This window comes from Peromyscus maniculatus, chromosome 22 (genome assembly GCF_049852395.1).
Source record: "Peromyscus maniculatus bairdii isolate BWxNUB_F1_BW_parent chromosome 22, HU_Pman_BW_mat_3.1, whole genome shotgun sequence".
Classification (NCBI taxonomy): domain Eukaryota; kingdom Metazoa; phylum Chordata; class Mammalia; order Rodentia; family Cricetidae; genus Peromyscus; species Peromyscus maniculatus.
Genome location: NC_134873.1, coordinates 24,010,937 through 24,033,496, shown reverse-complemented (window position 1 = coordinate 24,033,496; position 22,560 = coordinate 24,010,937).

Sequence of the window (22,560 nt, the reverse complement as noted above, 5' to 3'; positions counted from 1 at the left end):
AGGTAGTTCTAGGTGTGCTAGGTGTGTCAAGCTGATAATTATAGCTAACCATCACACTAGATTTACACTCAGAAAAGACACGTGACAGCCAAGACCCTTCCATAGATGCACATCCCCTGTAGCATACAGTGGAGGGAAGGAGCCATCTAGATACTTTAGAAGCCCAGCCTCCTGGACACACAGCATGGTCCTGCTCCCATAAAGCTGATCATTGCTCCTTTTAGATTCTGATGAAGTTGGTAGTGACCCGCCTGCTGTTCTGCAAGGCCCATATTCGTGCACAGGTGTCTGGGAAGTATTACTACAACCAAAGTAAGACAGGACCCTCACACCACTGCCACTACCGCCACCTCCCAGGGAACTGTATCAATGGCTCTGGCTTCTCTGCTCAACCAAGAGGGACCACAAGTGCTAGAACACAAGAGTGACTGCTACAAGCCAGAACTCCCACCAGCCTCTGCTCTGGGTAAGAGAGTGACTGCCTGGTGCCTAACCGCGGAAGCTGAGCACAGAGAATGAAAGCCTTCTCTCCCAAAGCAGGGGCAAAAAGCTACATCTAGGGGATGACCTGAGAACGGCCAGCTTCCCAGGCCCCTGTCTGGGAATTTTCCCTTTCCAAATACGAAGGCAGTAAAAATAGGTAGGCAGGAAGGGCCAAACTATGTTTGCAAAAGCCCCAAGTCTGGGTTTGAAACGCCCGCTCCCACCATTTCAAGGCTAAGAATAATGGAAGGACTCAGGAATTCTGGCTTGCTCCCAGGGTGTGAGCACACTTGGATTGGAGAGCACATGGCTAGGCATGCCCACACGAAACCCGCTGGAGCTGGTCAGAAGTGTCAGGAGCCTTTAGAGAAATGAATGAGCCACCGATTAAGAAATGCAGCTGCTGACAAGCAGGAATTGCCCTATAAAACGTTTCAAGGTGTCGGTGATGGGAGTGCACTTTGCAGCCTCTCAGCAGGCAAGACAGGGCTGCCCACACACTGCCAAGCACTCCAGCAGCTGCCCAAGCCTGGGGTGGGAAACATCCATCCAGCTGGGCCTCGGGACAAGACCACCAGGCAACTCAACCGGAGCAATCAAAAAAAAAAAAAAAATCGCGTCCAGCTTATCGCTGCCACCACATGACTTTCCACAATGTGTGATTCCTGCTAACATTTCGTGATTGGGGCGAACTGTGTCTTCCAAAATTCGTACGTTGAAGCCTTAACTCCAAGTATCTCAAATGCTGTGCATCAACAACAAGGTTATTACGGCGAAGGGAGGGCAGATGGGCAGGAGCTGATCCAATGGGACTGGCTGGTGCGTAAGGAGAAAAGATTGGGACACAGATAGGCACAGAGCAAAGACCATATGAGGACACAAGAGGAAGGCGGCAGCCATCTGTGAGCCAAGAAGAAAGGCCCCGGGAGAAACGAGTTCGGCCAACGCCTTGCTCTCAGAATTCTGGACACTGGAAATGTGAGACAGTAAATTTCTGTTGTTTAAGCCACCCAGCCTCTGGCACTTTGCTACGGCAGTTCACAAAGACCAATACACTTGTTTTTGCCATCCCGTGTGTTTAATAAGAATGGACTGATACTTCCTCATGTGAGAGAGAAACAGGAAAAAGGGAGTGCCGTGATGCACAGCTGCAGCCTGGCTTCTCAGAAAAGGAGGCCACAGCTGCGTCCCTGGGGTCTAGAGACAAGACATGCCAATCCTTACCACTTCTCATTTCCCAGAATCCCCTTGAGAAGCCAGAGACAGTAGTATCATTAGCCCTATTTTTTTTTTTTTAGAAGAGAAGAGTAAGGTTTATAGATGTGAGATACCTGGGACCAGGGGTCTTGCTAAGCAGAAGCGGAATTAAATTCCAGGTTTGCCTGATTTCATGCATCTGTTTCTCCCTCCAACTAAAAGCCATGGTTTAAGTTCAAGAAAGTGGAAATCCCCGAGTGGTCAAGATGTCTAATGATGAAAACACACGTGCCCAGGTGGCAGAGAGTCTCCTAGGCAGAGGTATCCAGGCAGGAGCTGGGAGATGGGTTTGGGTAGCTATGGCTTGCAGTCATGTGGCTACTCGAACCCAACGTTCATCTATACTTATCCCGCCACTACCATCACACATGAACACTCAGGGAAAGGCTTGCTCTCTTTAAAGTGCCCTCCCCTTCCCTAACTGATCCTAAGCCCAATTCTAGTGGGTATCTCTACCAAGAATCCTCATAGAAGGGGATTAGTTGGCATGCTCTCAAAGACCCATTTCAGCTTTGACTATCTACAGCACTTGGATTTCTACAGAGGCTTGAAAATATACACAACACTCTGGCACAAGGCTTCCAGAACATTCTACAGAGTCAAGGTCAGAGTATTCACACCGGATCTTCAATGAGCTCAACCCTTTTTTTTTTTTTTTTTTTTTCACAAACACAGCAAATCTGGCTAGCAAAAGTGGAGGAGACTGCCCAGGAATGGCCTTAGCCAGTCAAGACCAAAACCCCTCAGGGCTGGACTAAACGTTCACTGTTTATTCTCACTTGCTCAGACCCGTGGAGGGAAGTGCGGAGAGAGGCTCGGCTGGCAGTTCAGCGCCATCTCCATTCACCCCAGCTGAGGTGGGACAAGCAGTTCTACCATTGGACCCTGCCAAGGAGCTTATGACAAAGGCCAGGCTGATGGCTCAGGGCCCCGCGGCTATCCGGGCCCAGATGGAGCCACTCATGTTAGCTCAGCCCTGTCCTGAGACAAAGGAAGAAAGAAGGGAATGAGGGAGGAGGAGGAGGAGGAGGAGGAGGAGGAGGAGGAGGAGGAGGAGGAGGAGAGGGCTCTTGGATCGGTCCTCCTACAGATGGCCCTCTTGTTGCATTCTAACCTAGGGCCTGCTACTGAGAACTGTACTTAACCCTTGATCTAAACTCCCTTGTTATTTCTGGTTCCTCTCAAGCCCAGAACCCAACTTTAATTCTTTCTCCTGGGGGGCCAGGGAAGTTCCCAAGTCTAGGCAGCATCTTTTAGCCAGAAGAGCTTCCACTTGAGTTCTTAGCTGTAACTTCTGCAGGAGGTATGTTCTATCCCCGCCAAGGCTGGCCAGAGGCTCTTCTGATATGCTCCAATGACGTCATAAGAGAACATTCTTTTTTTATATATATATATACAGTTCTTGCTAAGCTCTTTAAGCTGACCTTGAACTCACTCTGTGATACAGGGAGGTCTTGAACTCATGATCCTTCTTCCTCAGCCTCTCAGGTTGCACTACTGAACCCAGATACGTGTGCTCGCGCGCGCACACACACACACACACACACACACACACACACACACACACGCATACACACGCATACACACACACACACATACACACACACACACACACACACACACACACACACACACACACACATACACACAGAGAGAGGCCAGAGGAAGACATCAGGTGTCTCACTCTGTCACTCTTTCATTCCCCTGAGGCAGGGTCTCTCATTGGACCTGGAACGAGACTGGCAGCCAGCAATCCCCAGCTCCCCTTTTGTCTCCACCCTGCCCTACGGCACTAGGGGGTTACAGGTACATGCACAGTCACGATCAGCATTTTACCTGAGTTCTGGGAATTTGAACTCAGACCCGCATGCTTGGCTGGAAAGCTCTCTTACCCCTTTGAGCCATCTCCGCCGCTGTAATAATTCTTGTGGCACGGTTTCAAAACGATCCGCATACTAGTTGCTGTAGTGTGTCCCACAGAGATTCAGCTGCCCAAGGCTTAGCCTCCAAGGTAGTGGTGTTAAAATGGATGCGTTTCAAGGTGGGCTCTAGGGGGAGCTAATGAGGCCAAGTGGATACCACTTTGAGAAGTCTAAATTGGGATGGCATAGCTTGGCTGGCGGGACATCCTCGACTACTGCTCATAGCATTTGTCAAGAGGGAAAGGGGGGCTAGAACATGAGGTAAGTGAGGTCAGGGCAGGCCAGTGTTCTCAGCAACTTTCAATCTTCACCAATCAGCTTCTCCAAGAGACACACTGGAGAGCGTTCAGATACATTCTTGCTCTCACTAATGTCAAAACGGCAAGCTCCTTGCACAAAAGAGCAGGGGGGAAAAACAACCTTGTTCAACATGGAAAATTGCAAGGGACGTTCAAGGGGTGGGCAGCAGGTGACTATGATCTAAACGCACTGTATTTGGGTATGCGATTGCCCAAGAATTAATCAAAATAAACAAGAAATAAATAGTAAACGGGGCTGCCGAGGTGGTTCTGTCAGCTAACTGCCTGGCTTACAGGCTCAAGACGCTGAGCTCACACCAACACTCATGTAAAAGTGCTGGCATTGGTGCTGCCTGTCTGTCACCCTAGTTCAGGTGATGCAGGGACAGGAAGATACCCAGAACTTTCTGGCCAGCCAATGTCGCTAACTGTAAGAGACACTGTCTGAAAGGATAAGGTGATCAGAATTGGAGAGATGGCCCAATGGTCAGAAACATTTAGTGTTTTCCCAGAGGACACAAGCTCAGTTTTCAGTATTCTCATCAGTTCCAAGGAACTGATGCCCTCTTCTGGCCTCTGAAGACCCCTGCACACATGTGGAAAACACTTACACAACCATAGACACATGCACATAAATAAAAAAAATATGAGGTGGAGAGTGGTAGAAGATTCCTAACATCTACCTCATGCACACATACATGCATTGCATACACACACACACACACACACACACACACACACACACACACACACAAATGCACCATGTATACATGTATACACATGCACACACTACGACAGAGACAAATAAAAAGTAGGAATCAATAAAGCTTTTTGCTTTTTTCTTCAGTCTACTTGCTGGAATGTTTGTTTTCAAAGAGACATTAATTTTGAACAGTTTTAGATTTCTCCAAACATCATGAAGACGGCACAGAGCCCCGTGTATTTACCAAGTTTCCCGGTATGAACATCTGACATTATTACAGTATATTCATTATAATCAATGCATGGGTGGTTTCTATTACTCTTATTACTTTACTTACCTTTCCCCTGAAGACATGTTTGCTCCAGGAACCCCTCAAGGATACCCTGAATTTAGCTCTCATTTCTCTATAAGCAACTTTTTCAGTGATAGACATTCCCTTTACATCTGATGATCATGAGTTTTTTTTTAATTTTTTTATTTTTTTTATTTTATTTTACAATACCATTCAGTTCTACATATCAGCCACGGGTTCCCCTATTCTCCCCCCTCCCCCTCCCCTTACCCCCAGCCTACCCCCCCATTCCCACCTCCTCCAGGGCAAATCCTCCCCCGAGGACTGCAATCAACCTGGTAGACTCAGTCCAGGCAGGTCCAGTCCCTTCCTCCCAGACTGAGCCAAGTGTCCCTGCATAAGCTCCAGGTTTCAAACAGCCAACTCATGCAATGAGCACAGGACTTGGTCACACTGCCTAATTGCCTCCAAAACTGATCAAGCCAATCAACTGTCACACCTATTCAGAGGGCCTGATCCAGCTTGGGGCCCCTCAGCCTTTGGTTTATAGTTCATGTGTTTCCATTCATTTGGCTATTTTTTTCAATAATTGAGTAAAACCGAAACTTATTAAAAGCCACAGTCGTCCTAGGGACCTCCATGCTATATATATAGCCTCCATGGTTCTATGGGTTGTGGTTTGATTGTTCTTTATTTTATATCTAGAATCCACTTATGAGTGAGGACATACCATGACTATCTTTCTGGGTTTGGGTTACTCACTCAGGATGATTTTTTCTAGTTCCATCCATTTGCCTGCAAATTTCATGCTTTCATTTTTTTTCTCTCCTGAGTAGTACTCCATTGTGTATATGTACCACATTTTTTCCATCCATTCTTCTGTTGATGGGCATCTAGGTTGTTTCCAGGTTCTGGCTATTACAAATAGTGCTGCTATGAACACAACTGAGCATGTATCTTTATGGTATGAATCAGCATTCCTTGGGTATATGCCCAAGAGTGAGATGGCTGGGTCTTGAGGTAGTTCGATTCCTAATTTTCTGAGAAACCGCCATACTGATTTCCACAGTGGTTGTACAAGTTTACATTCCCACCAACAGTGGAGAAGTGTTCCCTTTGCTCCACATCCTCTCCAACATTGACTGTCATTGGTGTTTTTGATCGTAGCCATTCTGACAGGTGTAAGGTGGTATCTCAGAGTCGTTTTGATTTGCATTTCTCTGATGATTAAGGATGTTGAGCGTTTCTTTAAATGTCTTTCAGCCATTTGTAGTTCTTGTTTTGTGAATTCTCTGTTTAGCTCTTTAGCCCATTTTTTAATTGGACTGTTCAGTATTTTGATGTCTAGTTTCTTGAGTTCTTTATATACTGTGGAGATCAATCCTCTGTCAGATGTGGGGTTGGTGAAGATCTTTTCCCATTCTGTTGGCTGTCTTTTTGTCTTATTGACTGTGTCTTTTGCCCTGCAAAAGCTTCTCAGTTTCGAGAGGTCCCATTTATTAATTGTGATCATGAGAGTTTTGATGAGTAAAGGTCAGGTATTTGGTAAAATGTTCCCTTATTTGTTTTGCATTTTGGAAGGGAAGACTGCAGAGCTAATATGACACTCTCATCCCATCATAATAAAAGTCTGACCTAACAGTTATGGACGATGATCACCTGACGACAGTCATACCCGTTAGGTTTCTACACCATGAAGTTACTTGAGAATGAGTGGTTATATACTACACCCCTCAAGGACACAGTATTCGCATAAATTATTTGGAAATATCCCATACTGGAGATTTGTCTGTTCTCCCCAAACTATCTTTCTATCAGTCATTTTATTTGCATTAGTATGATCTCCTGGATGTTCGTTTTATATTTTGGCTTATTATCCACTACTACTTTGTTTATGCACTTATTTCAATTATTTCAGCTTTGGCCAATGGGAACACCTTCGTTTTAAGTGTACCATCCTCTGAAATATTTGCTCTCGCTATTTATTACACCGCCTTATTTATTAACTCAAGAAAATGCTACAGGCTCACCTTATGTATGTCTTGCCTTTTGCCCCTACCCAGAAGCAGCCTCGGGGCTCCTTTCCTGTTTCTGAGGTGTCCTTGCTTCAAGGCTCTATCAGGTGGCCTGTGTCCCAACCTGCTCATCTAAACACATCCATACATTTCTACTCATATCTATCTGAATGCATATGAACCAGCCATGAATTCATATAGATATGGCCGACGCCCTAACCTTAACTCTATGCTTATGCATAACCTGATTCTCTAACAGTAGGAAACCTGGTACTATAATCTGAACTCATTGGCCTTTTGTTCAATTCTAGGTTATATGTAGGAAAGTACCAAAGTGTTTACCTAGATCCCTAGAATGATGCTTTCTTATTTATAATTTCCATGTCCCTTCAAACACAGATGTATTAAAAACCAAGTGCAGAACTTCACAGGTACCCAGTTGGTGACTCAGTGTGCATACATCTCACTGGCTGCTGGGGTCCTACTCTAACAGTCACTGAACCCTCACACTACATCCCCGTAAGGGACAATGAAGTCACACTAGTCATCTTTGTTCCCACAAAGCAACTGCACCAAGCCACAGTAGACTGTCAGCTTCACATGCGTATTGCAACTTCTGCACTAGAACATTTCAAGCTGGGGTAAAAAAAAAAAAGGAGATCCTACAAGAAACCCTTTGCTTTGAATGTCTAAAAGGTCTTTTTGCAATTCCAGCTTCCTCTGTTCTCTGAACAGATGGAGAGGCGGTGCATTTGAAGATGCTGTGCGCTGAGATCCAGACACAGGTACTGACAAGCCCTTGTTCCCTTAGCTCTTTGCCCTCCACAGGTTACTTTGTCTCTGAGCTTCAGCTGACTCCTCATCTATAAAGTGGATATGCTCAGGGATCCCTCCCGGAACTGCTAGTAGCATGCAGCAGGGTTTATGCACCTCCGTTCCACACAGGAAGGTTCTGAGAGTTGATGGCGGCTGTGTTGCCACCAAGTGGCTGGTTCTCTGAGGCTCGGCCCAGAGATCCAAGGAAACTAGAGAGAAAAACAGCTTTCTCTCAGCCATAAGGTCAGCTTGGGAAAGCTCTGGTCCACTGTGCCAGGAAAGATTCTTAGGCAAAAATGGTTTTTGCAGCATCTATACTCAACAAAGGTTATTTCCAAATGCACACCTCATAAATGAACTGTCCAAGGACATCTAATTGAAGCCACTTAGGTCTGGGGCTTTTTCTGCCCAAGGCTGGGTACATGCACGTTGACCTCCCATTGGCTCATGGATCACCCTCAGGGCAGATGTTCGGCCTCTGAAATCCTGAACCACAGGAGTGGTTGGAGCACATACTACCTATTACCTCATAAACAAGAAGGTATCTCTTGGACTGGAATTATGGCTCAGCAATTAAGAGCACTGGCTGCTCTTCCAAAGGTCCTGTTCAATTCTTAGCAACCACATGGTGGCTCACAATCATCCGAAATGAGATCTGGTGCCCTCTTCTGGCCTGCAAGCATACATGCAGGCAAAACACTGTATACATAATAAATAAATAAATATAAATAAATAAATTTTGAAAGGTATCTCTTGGTCTTACATCCCCCCATCACCCCTTTTAGCCCCCTATAAGTCTGAATTGAGATATTAGTTACTTTCTAGGCACAGAAGGACTCTGAGCTCGATACACCTGGCCATACCCCTTAAGATTGACAGCTGGCCTGGCCCAGTATACCACATTGGTGCCAGGAAGCTGACTTCTTTCAAGATGAAGGTATCAGGCCTCTACCCACAGAGAAGGACTAGGATTCTCCTACTCCCTGTTTCTCTCTGTCATAGGATGGAACAGCTTCATGATCTAGAAACCCTACTCACTGACTAGAGTGACTAGCAAATGAATCCTTCTGCTGACCTCTTGGGCATATATCTTCTTCTTGGATCAATTCAAGGGAGTCTTTATCTCAGTGAGTTGTGACTCTAGAAGCAGGCTCATTCATAAAAAAATGGCTCAAATGCAGCCGCCTTTGGTAATCCAACTGAGAAGCATCATCGGGCCTCATGAACTTCCATTTTTTATTAATCTTGACCTGAGCACCTGCTGTGGTCCAGATCTTCACCTGGATGCTGGGTGCTCAGAAATGTCTATTTAGGTTAGCAGTGCTTGGTACCATAGACAGCTGCTGTAACATTTTTGAGTATTTATTATGTACCAAGAACTATAGCAAACACTTAACATATACTGTTTGATTGTGTTCTCATTTTGAGAGTATGAAATCACTGTTAGTGCTATGACCACTTCATAGATGAATACTCTATTCTGAGGCAGGAACTGAGTAGGAAGCTTATCTAAGGTCACAGAATATATCCATCATGGTTCTGGATCGTGACATCAATACAAATTAAAAGAAGGAGAGAACTACTGGGATAATAGCCATGAAAGGTAAAGGGGGGAGCGGTAGAAATGGGACCTTCAGACTGCAGCACAGGTCTATCTATAATCTGCAAGAGGCAGAATAAACTGAGAGGGCTCAGAAGAGCCTCATACCTAAGTGTATATCTGAGACCATTTCAGGAGCCCAACAGAGAGGGGGAAAAAATGCCTGCAAGAGGTCCCATGCAGAGCAGAAATGACCAGCCGCCATTGACTCCCCATCCCCAGCCCATTCCCCACTGTGCTGAGGCAGTGGCTGAAAGAAGCCAGTGCCGAGAGAAGACTTGGTCTACTGTTGCCAAGGACCCCAAGGTTGCTGCCACGGGAAGCACCCAGCTACTGCCCCCAACCCCCGAACCTCCTCACTAGAGTCTCCCTCCACTAGAGAGTGGAGCTGCCCACAGCTATGGAGGTCGCTCCAAGAGCATGTGGTTCAGACCTGGTCCTATGCTGGCTCCAGAGCCCATGCTAAACCGACCCTCTCACAGATGATCAGGTCTCCCGCAAGCTTTCTTAGCAAGCCGGAAACACGCATGGAATGCAGCCTCGTGAAGGAAGGAGAAATTCTTTCCTGCCTCTGAGAAGTTCCAACTGAATGGCAGGCTGGAGACTGACAAAAACAGGGATTAGATTAACCCAAGGCAGTCCTTTCCTTCAGAGAGACCACATTCTAAAAGAACCCCACAACCAGATGATTATCCCCATCAGCACAGTGCATGAGAGAGAACACAGACAGTCCCAGGCCATGCGACAAAGGGACTGCTCTTTTTCCAGAAACGTGGTCTACCTCGCAGATGGACCCAAAGTGCTTTTTAGATCAGGTGCAGGGAATGTGGCAACTGGCTGCTCCAGAAGCATGTAGCTTCATTTGTTTCTAAACTTACCTTTAGTATTCTTATCTTTGAGATCATAATATTATTATATCATTTATTCCTTCCCTTTCCTCCCTCCAAACCCTCCCATATACCCCTCCATGCTCTCCTTCAAAGTTAGGGCCTCTTTTTAAGAAAACCTAATTGTTATTGTGAATGTGTGTGTGTATGTGTGTGTGTGTATGCGCGCGCGCACGAATTCCCAAGTTGTTCAGTATTATAATGTTAGTTTGTGCGTTTTTATGGGTGAACATTTGGCACTAGGCAACTAGTCAGTGTGTTTTTATGGGTGAACATTTGGCACTAGGCAACTAGTCAGTGTGCTCTTCTTAACACAATGAGAGAGGACTCTTACCCAGGAGGATGCAGGTGTGAGATAGATGAAACTCTACACCGACCTTTTGTGACCTATCCTCAGAGCTCTCCATATTGTTTCACCATGTTCTACATTTGAAGCAAGTACAAACTCTCTCCCAGGTGCAAGGTGAGGGGCCACAGATTCTTCTTTAAAACGGGCTGAGCAGGTCACTGGCCTAATATCATTTCTCTTGCTGTGACAGATACCTGACGAAAAGTAACTTAGAGTCTAGATGGAGCAGCATAACTCCTAACTGTATTCTGAAACTTACCCTTGGGGCCCCAGGTGAAATGGAGCTCTCATGCGACATTGAAGAAGCTCCTCTTTGCAGCAAATGGAGGCCACTGTAGAAAATCACATCTGGTCTCGGTACAGAGATCAATGGGGAACTCAGACCCAACAAACACATCTTCAGCATAACTTTCACACCTAAGGCCCAGGGGACATCGTGGAAGATGGGGAGGAAGGACTGTAAGACACAGAGGACCAGGACACCTGATGATACTGTGTCTCCAAGAAATGACAGGGAAGCTGCACCCAGGATACCTCAACAATATGACTGACTAAACGAGACCTAAACAGTGAAAACTCTAACAGACATACGAACCCAGAATGGGGAAATGGCATGTGGTCCAAATCTTCAACAAAGAGCTATAGACAGCTAATGACGGCTGAGAATGGGAGGACTAGTCTTCCCTAGGGATGAGCCCCAACTGGTTATCTAATATGAAGTGGTCAACTCTGAAACCATGAACATATATACAATACCCAAAAGAAAGCAACTCACAGAAGAAAGGGTTTATTTGGCTTCCAGTTTCAGATTATAAGCCATCACTGGTAGGAAGATCATAGCAGGAACTCAGGCAGCTAGTCCTATCCTATCCACAGTCAAGAGCAAGAGAGAATGAATGCATACTTGCTTGCTTACTATCAGCTATCATTCTCCTGTCTTATACTATTCAGAGCATCTTGCCTAGGGAATGATACCACTCACAGTGGGTTTTATATATATAAATTAACAATCAAGACAGACCTTTACAGATAGGCCCACTGGCCAATGTGATCTTGATAATTCTTCACTGAGCCTCTCTTCCCAAGTGACTCTAGGATGTGGCAGGTTGACAATTAAAACCGAAGCAGCACAGTCACACTACAAAACAAACACACAAGCTAAAGATATTGCCATGACATCTATTCAACACAGAACCTGTCACGTAGCATGCATTCATGTCTTGTCAACCTGTAAAACGCCCCTATTCTCCCCCAGATCCTGAGGTCTTACCCCATTTGGGCACCAGCTTGACATTAAGATCGTTTCTTCTAATCAGATCCAGATGCCAAGGAGACCTCCCCCATATGTGTTTCTATGAAGCCTTGATATAAAGACCAGAGAAGAAGAATGAGACATTATTGACCACTACACACTCAGTTTCATATGGTGAAATGGGTACCAGGTGATGGTCATACACAGGCCTGTCTAGACAGGACACACATTATAGCAACTCCTTAGCTGTTTCCTTCCAACAAGTGCAGTAGCTCTAGAAATGCACAAAGAAAGCAGTTGCATCTCTTCTTGTAAAATTTCACCTCTTCATTCTAACACAAAGCTGGTAACTCTCAGCCTTGGAGAGAGGTAAATAGAATGCAAGATGAATCCCCAGTGAAGGTGCAGTGGGTGGAGAGTTCTGGTTCTAGTTGCATGTGATCTTGGTCACATGGTCATGGAGTTCTTCCTATAGGAGTGTCACATACTCTCCCTGGCCCACCTACTAGCTATGGAGATGAGACTGGTGTTGACAAATGGCCAACACAGCACCAATGTTATGTCTTCTCTACACAGGCTGGGACACAGAAGTCTCTTTGTACTCGGGTTGTGTCAAGTGAGATGTGCTTGGGTTCAAGGCTGTCAGCAACCATTTCCTCAGTGTTAGGACAGAGCAGTCCACAGATGAAAGCCAGAAACAAGTGGGAAGCAAAGCCAAGGCCTTGAGTGGACGGAGGCCTGATGATGTCATTTTACCAAGGCCTCTGCCCTAGTTCTTGAATCTAATAATAAGCCTACTTCTTTGCTTAAGATATTATGTATTTATCATTTGCATCTAAAAGTATATCCCTACAGTTTCATTTCTCCCTCTGAATGTTTGGCTTTCAGCTGAGCTCTGGCCTCCCATGGGCCCTCACCACATTTCAAAAGGAAGGAAGGCCACCCTGAAGTACATAGGCCCATGGTGTCTTATGGCATTCTCGTGTAAAAGGGAAGCCTCTCTCTTCCTCTTGGGTCCATTAGTTCTTCCAAATTCTGTCAACAACTGGAAAGTAACCACGGGTCACCCACTATGTCCATGCAGAATCAATCCCACCCTGACCACCTCTGTCTCAGGTTCCCCACAATAGTGAACCATCCCCCCAAAGCATGCACATACTTCACAGAGCAGCTTAGGATGCTCTCAGAAGAAAACTGCACATTAAATGTGGACCACCCCAGATGCTGCCCTGGCCATACCTTCCATTCTCCCAGGGCACTGCCTGTCAGCTCCTCTCTTACTTGGAAGCGGCTGGTATCAGCATGTCAACAGGAAACCATTCTTTAATCACTGCAAAGACCTTCTTGATTATAAAAATGAGATCAACCTCGGCCTCTAGGGCCTGCTGCAAGATAAGTGGGACTGTTTGGAAGCGCTTAACAATGCCGAGCCTATGTTCACAACTTGGGCAAACTACACCCATTCTAGACCTGTAGAGAACCCAAGGTTTCCACTATCAGGGGGGTCTGAGAAGGGAAGAACTAAACCTCAATAGGGTGATGGGGTCAAAGGTCAAAGATGCTGCAGAGGCCAGTGCTGTGTAAGCCTGTGGGCGGCCATCACTACAAGGAACCCAATGAGAGGAGTGTTATAATACCCACCACACTCGACGATTCCTGCCTTCTGCATTTTGAAACCAAAGCACCTCACCTGTGAGGCATGATCCAGAACAAGGACGGTGTTTCGCCACGTGTTTCCACTCTCCAAACATGTCATTCATTTGCACGGACACTCAAATGAGCTGTGAGCTGAAGCACGTGTGGGGGCTGACAATGACTGTGCCACCTCCCAGCGTATCACCGTGACACCAAATCCACTGCCATGTCAGTCCATCGGCTACAAATATTAATGAAACACTCGCAGCTCAGCTCGCCACAGTACCAGATGTCAAACAGAGTGAGTGTCACCCTTTTGGACTACCAAACCAACCAGCCAATAGCACAGGCCTAGGTCCCATGTGCATTGCAGAAAGAGGTCCCTTATGTTCACTTGTTGTCCAAGCACTTTTTATACACGTGACACTCTTCTAAAAGTGAATGCAACAACGTCCCTTATGCTCAGAGTATGCTTCCTAGTGGGAAGAGAATGCCATCAGAAAAGCATTATAGTAGATGGATAGTATTCATCCAATACCAAAAGAAACCAATAACTTCACAGGATGCTACAGGGTAATAAGATGGGAGGGTAAGGGAAGTCAATGCACTGTAAGGGAGATAGTTAAAGAATTAAACAGGGTGGTTACAGCGGCTCTCGCTGAGAAGGGAAAAATCGAAGATGATCCAAAAAACAAGGGAATGAGCCAGGTAGACCCCGAGAGAGGAGACTGTGTGAAAGACAAAGGGATGGCCTCAGCAAAGGCCCTGAGATGGAATGCACGTGCAAGGAACAGCCGGGGGAAGTGAGGGTCTGTAACAGGGACAGAATAAGCAAGGGAAAGTTGATCAACAGGGACTCGAGAGGAACAAGCTGTCCCCATGAGTATAGGCCTTTGGCTCCCAACGACCCTCCTCTACTCTTGGGCCTTCCCATTCTATGAGGCCATAAAACCCAGGACCCAGACGCTACCCTGAAGAACAGCAGCACCCAGCAGCTACCTACTCCCTCCGTGCCCCAAGCAGGAGCCACCTTGCCTCGCCACAGTGTCTGCCCATGCCCCTTTCACAGAACTAACAAGTGTGAAGAACTGACTGCGACCCAGCAACTTCGGCTTGCAGATCCAAGCCCCTGGGACCTCTCAATCAAAAGCTGGCACTGGTGAGGCCGGGGCGAGCCAGGCTCAGGACGAGGCGTTCTCACCTCCTGCATCGTGGGCCCCACAGGCCGTACAGCCAGGGCTTCCCAGGGCCAATCAGACAAAAGGCAGCCAAGGCTGGCCAGCCAGAGCCCGAGAGCCGCAGGAGGCATCTGAGGCAAAGCTCCCCAGCTGCCTCACTCAACTGAATCAGCCCTTCTCAGAAGGAAGGAGCATGTTACCACACCCCGGGCATGCCAGGAGCTCCTTGGATCCCCAATTCTCCCATGACTTCCCAGTCCTGGGACTCTGGGCTAGAGCTAAATTGCTCTATTTATGGCCATCCAAGATTTTTTTTTTTTTTTTGGCTTGGCAGACCCCAGAGATAGCTGACCCAAACCAACAGTGACAAGTGGCCACACTCAGTCAGCAGACACCACGCTGGCTGCCATCTTTCAACACCCCGCTTTCTCTTTTCTCATTCTCTCACACTCAAATGTCTTCTCAGTGTCACGAGGAAAATAGAGCCTTGAAACACCCCAGAGGAATAAGCTATTGGGAGATGTTTTCAATGACTCACTAGACGATGGTGAAGTCCCTGGCTGTCTCGGGGCCTAAGTCCCTTTCTAAGATTATAGGGCTGACAGCAGTCATGATAAGAGCAGATGCAATTATTAGGCTACAGAGACAACAGAGGTCTCTGCCTTAAGATCAATGGAAGAGAACTTTGAACCACAAGGAAGGAGTGAAATGACCTAGTGGTCAAGACTGAAGCTGCTACTCCAGAGTTAGTCACAAGACACAAAAGGGAAAGGAAAAGACCCTAGATTCACACTTTGGCCTTCAGTGGGCAAAGAAGCTAGGGCTAAAATTTGAAAGGATTGCGATTAGGGTGGTGGTGGAAATAACAACATAGGGTTTCCCATACCGAGGTATGAGATAACATCATAAGGAGGATGGCTAAGACATTAAAGCTCTGAAGAAGCGTCCTTTTCCTCTGGAAATCTGACGTCCCTACTCACTAAAGTCAACATCAGTGAACAGGGAGACTTAGAAGCGCAATTATCAGGAGCACCACGAGAATAGCCACCAGTAGAGAGGAGAAAACCAAGGCATGTTACAGATGGAAGATTGATGAAGGAAAATTGGCTACACATCAGCCCCTATATAGAGCTGGCCCTTCATGCATCTCAAAGGTAGATGGTGTCTTCATCTGTTTTGTGCTGCTTCGCACACTGGCTGGGTAGTTTGTGGAGATTAATTTCTTACAGTTCTAGAGGCTGGGAAGTCCAAGATTATAAGCCTTTCATCTATCAAGGGCCTACTTGATGTACCATCTTGGGGCAAAAGACAGAAGGCTCAATGATTCTGAGAGCTGGAGGTCCAAGGTCAAGGAGTCCCATCTGGTGAGGTCCTTCTTGCTGTATCAAAGCATGGCAGAAGGTCTTCTGTGGGAAGAGAGGGTGGAAGAGAGGGAACAGACCCGAGCTCGCACTTACATCAGGAATCCTTTCCAGGGATAACCAACCCTCGCTTGTGTACCCATAAAGTGGAGCTAAACCTTATAGCAGAGTTGTGTGTAATAGTAGAGGATCCTGCATGCAGAACGCCATGAGGCAAACATGTTGTAATGGTAATGGCTACACCAAAACCTGCTTGAGGTGCATTTGTCCAGATATTCCATAGTCACTGGCCAGTTAGGCAAGGTTTCTGAGTCAGCCACCATGGCTCACTCATGGGACCATCTAAGGTCCATGCCAGCTATGTGCGAAGTGCTTAACCTTCCACTACGGCAGGTTTAGGTGACTTAAGTCCCATCAGCAGCTTCACTGGGTGATCCCAGGTTAATCACCTCTCCTTTCCACACTCCAATTTCTGATACATCTAGTAGAGGAAATCAGACTAGACAACCTCTAAGACCTCCCAGCCTTGACATTTTTTAATATGCAGAGAGGTAATTAGCTCTCTACCAAATGCGCACTTCTCATATAAATAAAACATAAAGGTATTTATAATTAATTAAGCCTGAAGGAGTTGCTGCAGTGTTAAAGAAATGAACAGACACCAAAAAAATAACAAAAGCACTAATAACTGTCAAAGGATATTTTGGATCTTCAGTCTCTTGGACTCAGTTCTAAGCCCAGCTACACACATATTTGGCCCTATTAAGCCATTCTTCCTGGCAACACAGGCTCCATACGAGGGACTGTGTGCCCTCTCTCTGGCCAGCTAGGGGCACCCTGCCCTGTGGCTGGCTCCTGTCATCATGAAGAGCTCCAAATGCCAGATGCCTTCCAAGGGCTGCGCATACATCTCTAGTGTGCCTGTGCCTTGCAGCCCGCTCCATGAGAAAGACTGTGTCCCTAAGTAAAACATTTAAAATGACCATGTTCTGTGTGCACAGACACATCCTCACTGTCCCCAAAGACTCAGAGGTCCAGGGAGAGAAGGAGAAGTGGGTAGGTGAATGGGATGGGGTGGCCTTGGCCTGGCATTATGCTGTTCTTGGATGGCCAGAGCCAAACTGAACTGGATGGAGAAAACCATGGGCTGAGAACTAACGCCTTCTTCTCTGGGCTGCAGAGCGGAGCTGGATCCGAAGAGGTTCAGCTTGGTTCAGCTTTCACCAGAAAGGGGTTCTGCTCTTGTGGGAATGATCTGATTTGTAACTGAGTCTTTAAGCTTCTGTGACCCCATTTAGGACATTGAGAGAGAAGCCATAATCATACCCAGCTGCCCAAGGGATCAGCTCAAAGCACAGTGTGTGTGTGTGTGTGTGTGTGTGTGTGTGTGTGTGTGTGTGTGTGTGTGTGTGTGTGTGTGCATGTATATGTATACATGTAGGCATGAGAGACACAGAAAAATATTCACAAAAAAAAGATTTCCTGGTCAAAAGATTCCCCCAGACATCTCAGGTTTGATTTTCTAAATAAGGGACTGCTGACAAGTGATAGCATGGACAGATACAGAATTTCTTCTATTTGCTACTAAACTCTCCAAATAAATAAAAAAAAAATCTTCAAAGTGTGTTTTTCACCTCTAAATGCTATCTCATCTTTCCCTAAAAATGTAAGCAGAATGCATTCCTTCCAAACATGCATACACTGAAATCCTAAACTGCAGTAGGTAAGCTCCAACAGTAGAGGGACTGGGAGGAAAGAAGGGAGGGGAAACTGGGATATGTAGTGGGTAGCCATTCCAGCTTTGATCTGGAAGTTCCAACCCTCACTGAGACTTCGGCAACTGTCACACCTACAAGGCGGGGCCAAGGGAGGCACCTGGAGATCCGAGATCTGGATGGGCCAGTGCTCTCTCTGTTCCGGGACCCTGAACAGTGGAGGTGGACCCAGCAGAGCTCCAGAGAACACCGCTGGACTGCGATACACCTTCCCCAGACCCTGCGACTTATCTATCCCTTAATTTGTAAGTTACACCATTAAATAAATCTCCTTTTAAATACGTGGAGTGGCCTTAATAATTACACCAATAGGGATGTAACATGGGGGGGGGTTCAAAACCACAAAACAAAAATGAGAGAAAGAGAGGGGGGGAATCAACAGTATTTAAGAGATCGGGTCTTTAAAGGGAAACTTGATGGGCAGTGAATGAGATGACAGCCATCCTCAACTCAGGGAGAAAAGCCTTGGAGTGACCCCTTCCTCTTGAACTTAAAGCCTCTCCAATCACAAGATCTGTATCTGCTCTAAACCTTCCGGTCAGAAGTGTTTGCAATCACAGTCCTGGGACACCAACACACCCAGGATGAGTCCTTCCACTGGCCACTCCAAATGTGAGGCACAGAACCTTGGAACTGGAAACAGTCTTGGGTTGATGAGTCTGATCCCCATCTATCAGAGCCTGTCCTACAAGACACTGTAAAAGGAAAAGATGAACCAGGGTCATATAGTAGTGGTGGCTGAGCTTTTGCTCATGCTATTTTGATCACATAACATTGAGGTATTCAGGTTTGTCAGCCTTGAATGACCTGTACACACACAAAGCAAATTCTCTGTGGAACTCTGGCCCACACTTGCCAAACTGAGTAAGTGGTGGGGATGTGGACCCTGATTGCCTGACTGTCTGGAGATTACTACCTCAGTAAACTATGCATTTGTACCCACAGGTACCAATAAGAACCCAGAAGGAAGATTCCTCGGATGATACCAGAAGTCTTTTATCTAGGGCGGTGGTGCTCAACCTGTGGATTGCAACCCCATTGGGAATTGAACAACCCTTTCACAGGGGTTGCATATAAGATATCCTGTGTATCAGATATTACATTATAATTCATAACAGTAGCAAAATTATAGTTATGAAGTTGCAACCAAAATAACTTTATGATTGGTGGTCACCACAGCATGAGGGACTGTATTAAAGGGTCTCAGCATTAGGAAGGTTGAGAACCATTGCTCTAGAGCCATGTAATAGACTATAAAAAGAAGCTACAGGGGGAAGAGTTTCCATAATGCAAACTAACTCTGAACCTCCAACTCTCCAACTGAGAGCCAGGCTGCTTTCAAAGCTGGTAAATCTTGGTTCAATATTCTCTCATCACCATGACATTTACTAGTATATTTCTTGAATGAGATCCAGGGGTCCCTGCATGAAGTAACAGGGTAAGGACAAAGGAGACTCAGCTAATCAGAGGCAGCTCTGAAGAGGCTTAAATCTGAGCTAGCCATTGAAGGAAAGTGGAGCCTGGAGAGTCACTCCAGTGAGAGACAGCTCCGTGGTCAGATTTCATTTCAGGATTCCATCACACGGTTGTGTTTGCTTCCCACATCTAGGCTGCTTGGGGATTTTAATCCACAAGTATTGAATCTTGACAGTGTCAGAAAAGATGCACACTCGAAAGTCAGTTCTTCCAACTAGAGAGTGTATGTACTGAATGAGAAGATCAGCTTCCTTTGGAAGTCAAACTCACTGGCCATGGCTAACGCTTTGGAGAAAAACATGAAAGGCTCTAACATGGTAGGGCTATTTTAAATTCATCATGATCTTCTAGCATCCTTTGATGTGTAGGGGTAATCATTTATGAATGAGTGTAGGAAGCTTTCCAAACTCACTTTCTGGTAAGGAGACCAAGCCCCAAGAGTAGGCTCTTCCCAGTGATTTAACTGCAGCACCCTAGTAATGCCAGCAGCTGCCTAAAGTTGACCTGCCTTCAAAGGTCAGATCCCTAGACTCACAGCTTATCTCTCTTTGCCAATTGCTGAGCAAATTTATAATTGTACCTCTCCTGTATGCAAACTTCATTTTCCATCTTTCTGTGCTGAGGTCTATTAGTTAGTTTCCCCATGACTGTGGCAGAATACCCAACATAACTTAGACGGAAGATACATTTTGGTTCACGGCTTCCGAGCATCAGTCACTGCTGCTTATCTCTGTGTACTTGGGCCAAGTGTGGTGGGAGTGTGTTTGGGGAGGCTCTTCTCTGCATGGTAGCCAAAAAGCAGAGTCAGGGAAGACTAGGAACTAAGTATAATTTTCAAGAGCATGTTCCCTGGGACCTACTTCCTCTAGCCAGCCTCCATCTCCTAAAGTTCTCACAACCTCCTTATAAAGCACCACTAGTTGAAGACCAGACATCCCACACATACCTGTGAGGCCCATTTCCAGCTGAAACCATAACAGGATATGCAAAGTGGTACCCAAATGAAGAAGGAGAGCTAACCACAAACTAGACTTGTTTTTCTTTCAAGCTCAACTAGTTCATCCTGAAGACCAGAAACACTTTTCTCTTTTGCATAAAATTTCATAGTGTATTGAAAACTTTGTCAAGTTGTCTAACGAAATATGTTGTCTTGCAAGTGAACAAGTGTTGGCTTTATAATGATATTATTCTCCTGTGTTCTAACATAGTAACGGGTATTCCTGGTGTTGTGTTATATGATTGAATGGACACCAACGGGGTGAGTAATGTCCTGGAGCAGAGACTCCTCAAAGCCTGAAAGGTTTTACCCACCTAAAGGGAGAAGGCTACCTTCGCATGAAACACCAGGAAATAAATAATGGGGTGAGGAGTGGATCACAGTACTTCTAGTACATGTGGCCTTGGCCACAAGAATGTCAAGATGTCTAAGAGTGATTTCCCATATGAAAATAGAATCTTCCATTGAAGTCGGCCTAGAACTAGAATGTTCAAACCTGGGCCAAGGGTCTAAACAGCTGCCAGCCCTTTAGGGCTAGAATTTAGATGTTCAGGATCAGAAGTTAAGAACTTAGGGAATGTGCTGTGAGAGCCACAGCTTTCTAAATTCTCTGTGCAGTCTTTTCTTTGTTCGGCTCCCTAGAAGATCTCTTACTGTCTTTTGAAATGTCTAACCTGCCTCAGCTACTCAAAGGAAATTTCAGTAAAATGAAGCACAGAATGGGGCACTGTGACTCATTTGGCTAAAGAGTGCTCCTGACTCGGAAGGTGGAGGGGACTAGGGGAGCCTATGCCTTGAGATATCAGTCCCGAGCCGGGGGTCCTGTTTGCAGAGTCTGGAAACTTTAGGAATTAAAACCTGCCTGATTAAAGTGGATTATTACTGGAGGTAGGTCTTGAGGGTAACTTCTTCCTGGTCCCTGCTCACTTCTTCCTTCCCTTGGGTCACTTCCTTTCCACAATGAGGTAAGGAAGCTCCTCTGCCACAATTTCTTGTTACCATGGTGTTCCACCCAAGCACAGAGCCACAGAACCTTGCATTAAGCCTCTCTAGGATGAGCCAAAGGAACCCCATCCTTGCCTAAAATGGTTTATATGAGGCAATTTAGTCTCAGAAACACAAAGAAAACTGACAAACTCATGCACCCATTCCATGTCCAAAGTGCTCAGGAAGAGAACTATCCAGCCCAGGGCCTACAGCTGAGGATAGCTGGGAATGGAAACCAACCAAGAAAATCCTAAAATTACTTTAAAACTATTAGGGTTTGGGTTTGCTTGTTTTTTGGTTTTGGTTTTGGTTTTGGGTTTTGGGGTTTTGTAACTCAATTGCACAGTTTTTAAGTGTGTTCTTTGTGGGTGTCAATACTGTGCCACAGTGTCAAAGGCTGGTCACACCTGATTCTATGTTTATTCTACATACAACTAGGTGGAACAGACCATTTTCTGGGAAAATCAAGTTTCCACAACCAACTCAAAAGGCTATTCTCTGAACAGACCATTAACCATGAAAGAAATGGAACACTGGGAAAATCATCCCTACAGAAGGTTCTGAGCTCAGGTAGTTTTATAGATGAGTTCTTCTGGATGGTTCTAAAGCAGAGAAAGGTATGGAAAGCTTCCCAATTCCTCTGTAAGTCTGACATAATCTTACGATAAAATGTGGCAAGGATAAATACACCACAGGAAAAAATACATGCAAAATACTGAGTGGTGTGTGTGTGTGTGTGTGTGTGTGTGTGTGTGTGTGTGTGTACGTGTATGTGTGTGAGTGTGTGTGTGTGTGAGTATGTGTATGTGTGTGTATGTATGTGTGTATTCATATGTGTGTGTGTGTGTGTGTGTGTGTGTATTCATATGAGGAGAAGCCAATCTCAATCCAATCATATTCAGGAGATTTAAAAATGAATAATTTAGCAGATAAATGCTGTACTTACCCCTGGACTGCTATGACAACTGGAATATGGAGTGTTCGGTACTCTGTATCTACATGCCAACTAGGAAAAAAAAACTCTAAGATCATCTTAATAGAGTCTAGGGTTATTTTAATGTAACAATTTTGTGACTTAAAAAAGAAAAACATGTATCACACTAGAAGACAGGACCTTACACCTGTAGCTGACTGACATGCCATGAGGAGTAAAGCAACAGGTGGGTGTCCACTCATGGCAGAAGAAAGGCTACGTGGTAAGACTTCTGTCATGGTCTCAGGTCGAGCACCACTTCCAGCCAGCGACGTGAAACACAAATATTATGTTAATTTTCAT